Source organism: Lissotriton helveticus, chromosome 11 (genome assembly GCF_964261635.1).
Source record: "Lissotriton helveticus chromosome 11, aLisHel1.1, whole genome shotgun sequence".
NCBI classification, from domain to species: Eukaryota; Metazoa; Chordata; class Amphibia; order Caudata; family Salamandridae; genus Lissotriton; species Lissotriton helveticus.
Window position 1 is genome coordinate 1077062769 of NC_136072.1, and position 10548 is coordinate 1077073316.

General features: G+C 50.9%; 1 protein-coding gene across 1 annotated transcript in view; it reads left to right on the forward strand.

The window, feature by feature from the left end:
* The window catches only part of TMEM233 (transmembrane protein 233), a 265203-nt gene that overhangs the window by 85547 nt on the left and 169108 nt on the right, over nt 1-10548 (forward strand). The gene's annotated exons all lie outside the window — the stretch shown is intronic.

Genomic DNA, 10548 nt, shown 5'->3' on the forward strand with positions numbered 1-10548 from the left:
GTGGCCACTGTGGTCCAGGTGCGGAGGGTAACGGTGGGGGGCGTTGGTTCGACGGTAGGGTGCGTGGATGGTGCGTCGAAGCTGTTGTAGATGTCGGCGATCTTGCGGTGGAAGAACGAGGCGAGAGAGTCGCAGAGATCTTGTGAAGGAATGATGTCGTTGTTGCCGGTGCTGGGGTTGCAGAACTCCTTGACGATGTTGAAGAGTTCCTTGCTGTCATGGGAGTTGTTGTCCAGTCGTTCCTTCAGAGATTTCTTCTTGGTGGTGCGGATAAGCTGGTGGTGCTTGCGGGTGGCGTGTTTGAGGGCGGTCATGTTGTCTGTGGTCTGGTCACGGAGCCAGGCTTTCTCGAGGGTGCGGCAGTTCTTCTTGGAGTCCTTGAGTTTGTCGGTGAACCAGGAGGCCTTCTTGCTTCTGGGTCTGCTGGGAGGTTTCTTTAGTGGCGCGAGGTCGTCGGCGCAGGCGGTCAGCCACTGCGTGAAGTTGTGGACTGCTTCGTTGGGGTCCGTTGTGCTGGCGGGTGGGTTCTGGCTGAGGGAGGTGGTGAGCTGCTCAGCGGTGATCTTGCTCCAGCTCCTGTGAGGAAACTGTTGCGGGTGGTGGTGGGTCGTGGTTCTTCTGAAGCTGAAGTGGACGCAGCTGTGGTCGGTCCAGTGGAGTCCGGTGGCGTGGCTGAAGGTGATGTGCTTGCTGGAAGAGAAGACGGGATCAAGCGTGTGGCCGGCCTAGTGGGTGGGGGTGTTGACCAGTTGCTTGAGTCCGAGGTTGGCGAGGTTGTCCAGCAGGGCGGCGGTGTTGCGGTCCTTGTTGTTCTCCAGGCGGGCTGATGAAGTCCGTGATGTCGTCGCCGAATTGTGTGCGTGATCCCGGGGGTCTGTAGACGAGGGTGCCTCTGAGCGTCGTCTTTGGGTCGGCGTGGATATGGAAGTGGAGGTGCTCTGCAGCGGAGAAGGTGTCGTTGGAGTCGGTCGTGATGCGGATGGTGTTCTTGTGTACGATGGCGATGCCTCCTCCGGTCTGGTTGATGTGGTCCCTCCGGGTGATCTTGTATCCGTCTGGGATGGCGATGGCGATGTCAGGTGCAGAGGAGGCGTTCATCCAGGTTTCCGTGAGGAAGGCGACGTCTGGTGAAGTTGTGCCGAGGAGGTTCCAGAGTTCGATGGCGTGTCTGTGGATGGAGCGGGTGTTGAGCAGGATGCATTTGAGGTGGGTCTTGTTGGTGCTTGGCTTGGTGGGTGCGGTGCAGGTTCGGAGGCAGGTGAACTTGCAGGCCTTGCAGGTGAAGGGTCCGTGGATGCGTCTCGGGGTGGCCCGGCAGCAGGCGGGGTTCCGGCCGGCATTGAGTGCGTTGAGGGTGGCGGTGTTGTAGGTCTGTCGGGTGGTCTCGCGTCGGCGGGGTCCAGGCGCGGACGGGCGCAGACGGGCTTGCCTTTGGCGCGCCTTCGGCGCACAATTGGCGTGCCCGCTGTGCGTCAACGCTGCGCGTGCGTGGGGGCGACATAAGAAGGTAGCCGGGAGGGAGGGTCAGCTGGCAGGCGGGCACAGGAGCAAGCAGGCAGCAGTAGGAGCATGGGGGCGACCAGGCCTGGGTAAGGCACAGCGGTCGCTCCCAAGGTGAAGGAGATGTCTCCTTAAGAAGGTAGCCGGGAGGGAGGGTCAGCTGGGTGGCGGGAGCGGGGCGGCCAATGGGCTGGCGGGGGGCGGGGCTGCAGGGAGGCAGCGGCGGGAAAGTCTGGTGCGGGCGGGCGGCTCAGCGGCGGCTGGGTCGCCCTAGCGAGCAATCAGCAGGCAGGCGGGCACAGGAGCAAGCAGGCAGCAGGAGGAGTGTGGGGTGACCAGGCCTGGGTAAGGCACAGCGGTCGCTCCCGAGGTGAAGGAGATGTCTCCTTAAGAAGGTAGCCGGGAGGGAGGGTCAGCTGGGTGGCGGGAGCGGGGCGGCCAATGGGCTGGCGGGGGGCGGGGCCGCAGGGAGGCAGCGGCGGGAAAGTCTGGTGCGGGCGGGCGGCTCAGCGGCGGCTGGGTCGCCCTAGCGAGCAATCAGCAGGCAGGCGGGCACAGGAGCAAGCAGGCAGCAGGAGGAGTGTGGGGGTGACCAGGCCTGGGTAAGGCACAGCGGTCGCTCCCAAGGTGAAGGAGATGTCTCCTTAAGAAGGTAGCCGGGAGGGAGGGTCACCTGGGTGGCGGGAGCGGGGCGGCCAATGGGCTGGCGGGGGGTGGGGCCGCCGGGAGGCAGCGGCGGGAAAGTCTGGTGCGGGCGGGCGGCTCAGCGGTGGCTGGGTCGCCCTAGCAAGCAATCAGCAGGCAGGCGGGCACAGGAGCAAGCAGGCAGCAGTAGGAGCGTGGGGGCGACCAGGCCTGGGTAAGGCACAGCGGTCGCTCCCAAGGTGAAGGAGATGTCTCCTTAAGAAGGTAGCCGGGAGGGAGGGTCAGCTGGGTGGCGGGAGCGGGGCGGCCAATGGGCTGGTGGGGGCGGGGCCGCAGGGAGGCAGCGGCGGGAAAGTCTGGTGCGGGCGGGCGGCTCAGCGGCGGCTGGGTCGCCCTAGCGAGCAATCAGCAGGCAGGCGGGCACAGGAGCAAGCAGGCAGCAGGAGGAGTGTGGGGGTGACCAGGCCTGGGTAAGGCACAGCGGTCGCTCCCGAGGAGAAGGAGATGTCTCCTTAAGAAGGTAGCCGGGAGGGAGGGTCAGCTGGGTGGCTGGAGCGGGGCGGCCAATGGGCTGGCGGGGGGAGGGGCCGCAGGGAGGCAGCGGCGGGAAAGTCTGGTGCGGGCGGGTGGCTCAGCGGCGGCTGGGTCGCCCTAGCGAGCAATCAGCAGGCAGGCGGGCACAGGAGCAAGCAGGCAGCAGGAGGAGCGTGGGGGCGACCAGGCCTGGGTAAGGCACAGCGGTCGCCTTAGCCGCCTATCTCTTGGTCACATGACTGGGCATGGGCGACAGTTGGGCTTTGTGTATTTCCCCTAGGCAGTCACACAAAATGGGAGCTTAGGTTTGACTGGATGGGCTATCACCGGAAGGATGGGAGGGATGAGCTGAGTACTGCCCCACATACCCTTAAGTAGGCTGTGTCCTGCCTACACAGAAAGAGCTGCATACCCCTGTAGTTAGTCTGGAGCCAGGAAGGCTGGGCATCTGTGAACTTCAAAGGCAAGCCTCTAGAATCTTCTCCCCACTTCAAAGGCATAACTTTGTATAAAAGAAGGATCTCAAGCACCACGTCTTCAGTACATTTCTGGACCTGTGGATACTCTGTCAGTAAGTACTGTTGTGCTGCTACAAGGACTGCCACTCTGCTGGACTACTGCTCTAAGGGAACTGGTACTCTGCTGTGGTGACCTGCTACCTGCTGCCCTCTTGCCTGGGGACTTGCATATCCATCTTTAACCCCAGGACCCAAAAGTGCCTCAAACAGTTAGTCTGCAGGCCTCCTGACTGATCCTCAGGGACATAAGAGGCTCCCCAACCACCTCCTGGACTCAGTTGTATCGTGTTCCTGACCCCCAAGTGGTGCCTCTTTGCTCCTGGACTCTTGGTGTGGCTCACAGGCTCTGTAAATCAAGGTTTTGGGCTCTTCACAATCGTTATCATGCCCATTCCTACCAGAACCAAGCCACGCGCACTGAAATTCAGCACGAGCCGCCTCCAGCCTGTCTCTTCACATAGCATACATCAAATGCCCGTGGAGAACCTCCACCACAAAGCTCCAATCCACCCATCCGTGATGCCTGGCCTGCTCTTCACGCCATGCCGACGACTGCCCGCAACACTCTCATTGCTCCCTGCAACTGTCTCCTACGTGAATGGGACTGTAGGCACAAAACATGAGGAGGTAACATTTCTGCTGGACTAATCTGGTACTGCATCCGTCCTACACTCCATCACGGTCGGCCTGAACCTTTGACTTTGACCCAGTCTAGCATGGCCAGACAGCAGCGGTTGGCGCTGTTAGCCGCCATTTTGCAGTTTATTTTTTAAAAATTCATAACTCAGGTTCATCTAATTGGATTTTGTTTTGTTTTGGTCTTGTTCTATTTATTAAATTAGACTCTATTTTGCAAACTTGGTCTGGGGTCCTTTTATTGTGGTTTTTCACTGTATTACTGTTTGAAGTGTTGCACAAATACTTTACACATTGCCTCTTAGTTAAGCCTGACTGCTCTGTCAGTTGAACACTGTTGTGTCTATGTTCCTTTATTTACTGTATTGCTCCCTAAAGACACACATATGCCCACCGTGGTGACCTGTAATCTTTAAACTTGTGTACATACAGATATACGCCCACCGTGGTGACCTATCATCCTCAGCTCACTGTACTGCTACTTCAGCTCTGGCAGGTAGCAAGTTCCATCAATAACATCCCACTTATGAGCGACACCCGAAAGGAATCTCTCTGCAGAACAGATCGATTTGTTTCCTCTCATTATGCACCATTAGCAGAAGACTCGTCTGAAGATTGGTTTATTTTGCTTCCGCTGTTGCCTGCTGAGTTTTAGAACATGGTCACTGCTTCACAAAATCATGCACATCTTGGCACTCAAGAGGAGCGAGAGATGCTCTGTAGTTAATTTTCAAGATGAACTTACATATGCAAATCTGTTTTGAATGTTTCACAGCTTTGGTCCTGTTAGATAAATTTCCATGAAAATTTGCAATCATCTTGACTCCCACCCATAAATTGCAATGGCAATAATTTTAATACAAATCGATAGGTGGGAGCTAATGTAATAGGGAGGGTCCAAAATGTCGGCCAGCTTTTGCTGCAAGCAAAACACTTCCGGTCAGACTTGCATTAGACTTGGCAGGAAAAAAAGGATTGGTCCGACGTGGATTCTAATATTGTTTGATTTCAATCTATTAGATCGTTTTTGAAATATCAGTATGTAAATGTTTATTGGTATCTAGGCTTAGTCTAAAATTTAGAATTTCTACTCAAGTTCAGGCTCTCTTAATTGTCATTGGTGGGCTGATAAAAAAAGATTTTTGCCTAAGCAACAATTACCATGTTCAGTTTGGGATGTAAGTGTACAACATCAATGAAATACAACTCCAAGGGTTTTTGCATCTGTGTCTTGGGGCAGCTGACAGAGGTCTTAGAATTGATCCAGGGCTGGACCAACCCTCTTACCATTGGTAATCCGATGAACTTTTTCCACCAACTGAGAGGTAAAGGGAGTTAGCATTAATCAAGCAATCTGATTAACAGTGTAACCCATTTGGCTACACAATAAAGACCAGGTATCAGTGACTAAAGTTAAAAGGGTTTATTACAAATTAGCAGTCAGGCTAGGGTATATACATCTCAATACCATTCTGTAAAAATACAGAATGAAAACAGGGTAGCCCAACCTTCTAAAGAAGTTCAGGTGCATCAGCATAAGCCCAACAAGAAGCTCAATCACAGCAATACAGAAAAGCAACAGTAGCACTTGATGCTCAGAGAAAAGCCTCAGGTCCTCTCGCCCAAACATGAGTTATATCTAAAGGCATCCAATTCGGAGTCTACCTAATTAAGGCAATTAACTCTGAATGGATCTCAAAAAGTTGGGGAAATGCAGAAAATTAGGAAAAAGCGCGGAAGTGCAAGAAGATGCCAGTATTTCAGAAGCTCGGTCAAGAGTCTTCTAGGGATAAGGGAACAAGTTTTAGCCTAACCTACAGTCAGCATAGTGTCAAAAGGGTAAGCATAGAGGTCTGCATCTCTCAAAATACAAAGCAAAGTGCTCTGACATCAGACAATGTGAGCATCAATTATTACCACAAGAGTCCCCAAAGTAACACTCCTCTATCTGCATCATCAGGGGCTCCATTGTCCTTTTCAGTCTCACATTCAGGATTTCAGCATTGATGAGTTCTCCGAGATCAAACCTGGGAACAATATTGCCCTTGAGTACCTGTGACTTCTCACAGCATTAATGTATAGAGCCTGTCAGTTAACGCTCTGGCTCGCTATGTTCCTTGTCAACGTCTTTTCTTCTCAGTCTCTTTCTATCACTAGAACAGTGTTACATCTATTCTCAAACTAATATACCATGTGAACGTACCTGTAAGAAAAAGACACGCAAGCAGAAAATTGAAAGCAGTATTTCATGCAGAAAGAAATACAGGCCTAGCCATGGTAACTTAACATATTCAATCCATGGTGCACAATTATTTTGTGTGTGCACATACTAATTACAAATGAATAGTAATGAGTCTATCGATCTGTGCCCACATGTTTTGTGCCTGTAGGGGGTGTGGGGGGGAGGTGGGGCTGCGGGTTTGTCTTTGTGACTGAAAAATAAAACAAAATAAAGTAAAAAAAAAAAAGTAACTACAAATGAATAGAGAATACCAGTACTTTAGATTCATGTTACACTTTGCATAAAGGTGAAATAACTTTAAGTACATGGGTCTAAATGTGACTAAGAACTACATTATAAACGCAAATATGAAAACATTAGTGCACACATTACATAAATCTTACTCATTTTCTAAAGTAAATACATTTAATAATGTGAGTGTGTTTTTTTTCAAGTCGCTAAGGAGTATACTTAATTTTTAATAAGGTTAAAGCACACAGTATATACGAGTCTCTACCTCTACAGTGAATGCAATACAGTAATACGTCTTGATGCAACACTTTACATTAATAATGATAGAGCACAAAGAGTACATGTGCTTAGTGCATATATATATTGCGTATTTGTAACGTGTAAGGGTGGAGCCAAAATGATGCTTCTCCAGAATGTATGACAATAGTGTCAACAGAGAGCCGGGTGTGTTGTCTAGATTGATCCAGGCCCATGGGCCTGGGGATCCCTGCCCTCCTGTAATCCAACCTGATTTCCATCTATGCGCCCAAATGTTACATAATCACTGGGGTGTGACAAGATGAAATTACTTGGTGGTGGATGACGGCTTGTCTAACTGTCCGGCTGGAGCGTGTACTGTGTTCCAGTGTTTCATGCACTACTTCTATATAGCACAACATTCACCATTTGCATGTAGACTTTGGTGCTGTTCGGAGCGGAAAAGCCTGGTGATGGATTGATCCAAAAGGAGAGTCCCCCTATGAGGGATTGGCCCTTATGACCCACAGCCTTCCTGGTGTTCGTATTGTTGTATCCCTAGATGAACTGTGCTATCTATACTGAGAGTATCTGTCCATTTTACTTGCTTGTGTATTCATTACTCCTCTTGTGTGAGGCTTTCTAGGCAGTCCTGTGTTCCCACTCTCATTCTACATGTGCTCCCTGGCCATCAACACTATCATCTTAGGAGCTGGTTTTGTGGATTACTGCCAATCAAATGCAAAAGTGATGCTTGCAATGCAATTAAAACTTGTCATTGGGGTGTGGTGTAGGTGGCTGTGCCTTCACAATTGTGAAGTTAGCATATCTGTTGTTGAGCGGGGCAGAGGGATGCTGGTATTGAGAGTTACCACACATAAGGGAAAAGACTGGTCCAGAGAAAGTACTTTCTTACTAGCTCTATTTTAAGCATCAAGAGAGTTGACAAGGAAGTCAGCTTCTACCTCACCCCCCAATCATAAGTCCTTCCCCTTCCTGTCACCACTAGATTGCATTGACCAGGCCATTCTGACTTCGTGTGAGCACGTACTGTGCCCATTCCTATATAGAAACATAGACTATATATAGGTCACTTCTTTGTATGGCACATAATATTCCATAAGACCTTACCCAACCTCATTCCTGGGAATGTGGTGATCCTTGAGTTTTGAATGAAGTTATGGAATGGTTTTGTGCAATGTGTGCTTGGTCTATTGCATTTGTTTCTATCCCCAGTGTTGGTGTGTTTGCACAAATATTCATCAAGGCTACCACCAGGTCCATCCTGCACCCTGTACTTAAAAAGTTGGAAAGAAATAGAGGTGACGGCTGCCATTTGAAAACTCCTTCATTTCCCTCCGAGTCAGGCTTGTGTGATATTAATGTTCGAAGCAGGAACAGGGAGAGGTCCTTTTCTGGGTGTTTTAAGCACGCTTTGTGACTTTTCTCTCTCGGACACTATGTCCAAAACTGTCAACGCTTTAGTTTAATCCTGGGCTACTGGTGAGTCACGTGCTGTCTAGGCCCATCAAGGTCAGTAAATATGTTGGAACCAAGTTACGATATAATACACATTCTAGGGCGTACCGATCTTACTTCTCCACTACAGGATTTCTGGGAAACAGAAGCTGGAAACAGTAAGATGCCCTTCTCAAAGCCATGGGACATACACACACACACACACACACGCACACGCACACGCACACACACACACACACACACACACACACGCACGCACACGCACACACACACACACACACACACACACACACACACACACGCCCCAATAAGTCTCACAACTGGTATAACTCGACCTTAAAACAACAACATCTAGAGCTACGCCAATTGGAACGTAGATGGAGGTGCAACTATCTTAGTGCCGATAGGGAAGCGTACGTGGTCGCACGGAAAATCTACAAACAAACCATCATATCCACCAAGTCTGCTTTCATCTCTGAGAGAATCCTAACAGCTCCCAACAAATCTAAGGAGATTTTCAAAGTCCTTGGCGAACTAACATCCAACGCCAGGACACTTCCCAACCTGCCTCCCTCCGCTGAGTCATGCAATGCGCTAAACTCTATTTTCATTGAAAAGATCACCACAATTAAAAATTCCATATCCCATTCCCCCCCGTTAACTACAGCTACACCTCCCCCTATCAATCCATTCATTCTGGATCGATTTCCTATACTCGATTCTGATTCCCTTGCCAAGCTGTCCTCGCGAGTAAAATCTGGCTCCCCGAAGGACTGCTGTCCCCCGTCCGTGTTTCGTGACATCTGTCACTCCCTTCCCCATTGTGTCCTCCCCCTACTTAACTCTTCCCTCAGTACTGGCATAGTCCCCAGGTCATTCAAGGAGGCCGTATTGGTGCCCCTGCTAAAGAAACCTGGCGCGGACCCAGCGGTATTTGTAAACTATCGGCCCATCTCCCTTCTGCCTTTCCTGTCTAAGGTTTTGGAGGCACATGTTACTACTTGCCTATCACACTTCATCGAGGAGTCCAACTTCCTGGCTTTCAACCAGGCCGGCTTCCGACCAGCCCATTCCACCGAGGCTGTGATCCTCGCCGTACTGGACAACCTTAGAAGTAAGGCGGATAGAGGACTACCCCAAGCATTAGTCCTTCTTGACTTATCGGCGGCATTCGACACGGTGGACCATAACATCTTACTCCACCGTGTCGAGTCCGCCGGAGTCCGTGGGCCTGCTTTGTCCTGGGTTAAGTCCTTCTTAGAGGGGAGATCTCAGGCAGTCAGGCTGGGCCCGTTCAGCGCCACCAGTGCTGCGTCATCTTGCGGGGTCCCCCAGGGCTCCTCCCTGTCCCCCCTCCTCTTCAATTTATATCTTCTACCCCTCCTTCACTCTCTAAGCAGGTGGGACGCTACCGTGTTCAATTACGCGGACGACCTGCAGATTATCTTTCCCCTCACCTCCCCTGACGCTGTGTCCAACTTCCAATCGGCTATGACACACATTCAGCACTGGATGTGCCAAAACCAACTAAAGCTCAATCCGGGCAAGACTGAGCTCCTCCTTCCCGGGAGTAGTGCCACCTATTGGGGCCCTCAGTTCTCGCCCAGTGAGCTTGGTACTCCTCCCTCTCCCGCTGACCGTGTGAAGAGCCTTGGGGTCATTATTGACTCCGGCCTCACTCTTAAGGCCCAGGTGAGTGCAGTAACATCTTCCTGTATGTTCCAGCTATACAGGATTCGGAAGGTCGCCCACTTCCTAACCCCTGAAGCACTGCTACAAGTCATCATAGCCTTGGTGATGTCCCGCCTAGACTTTTCAAACTCGATCTATCACGGCCTCCCCAACTCCTTGTTATCTAGGTTACAACTCATCCAGAACCAGGCTGCCAGACTCGCGCTCAATCTCTCCAGATGGCAGTCGGCCCGACCTTTACTGTATCAACTTCACTGGCTCCCAGTCAGTGAAAGAATAGCTTTCAAGGTCCAATGCCTAGTCTTTAAAGCACTTACTGGTCCATCTCCTGCTTTCCTCACGTCCCTGATCACTCCTTATTGTCCCTCCCGTGCCCTCAGGTCCACTAATCTTCACCTCTTAGTTGTCCCCCGCGTCAAACTCACCAGATCCGGTGGCCGTACTTTTTCTTATTTGGCTCCTAAGCTATGGAACTCTCTTCCTCTCCCCCTCAAGACCTCTGGTTCCCTTCTTGCCTTTAGGAAATCTTTAAAAACCCTGCTCTTCTCCCATTGTCATTAAATTCCTCTGTTATAGTTTTAGGATCCTTGGAGCGCCAGGAAACTCACGGTGACAGTGCGCTTAATAAATATCATATAACATAACATAACATAACATAACACACAGGTACTTTACCTCACATCAGTCCTAAGACTTTTCTCAGTGGTAGAGACTCTACGAAATCAGAATCCAGTGCTCCTGAAGGGACAAACACTGGACCTCCCGCAGTTAAAGAGAGAGGTAGGACTGTCTTTTTTTCAAAGAGCAAGGGAGGGAGAAAGAAAATTTGACAAG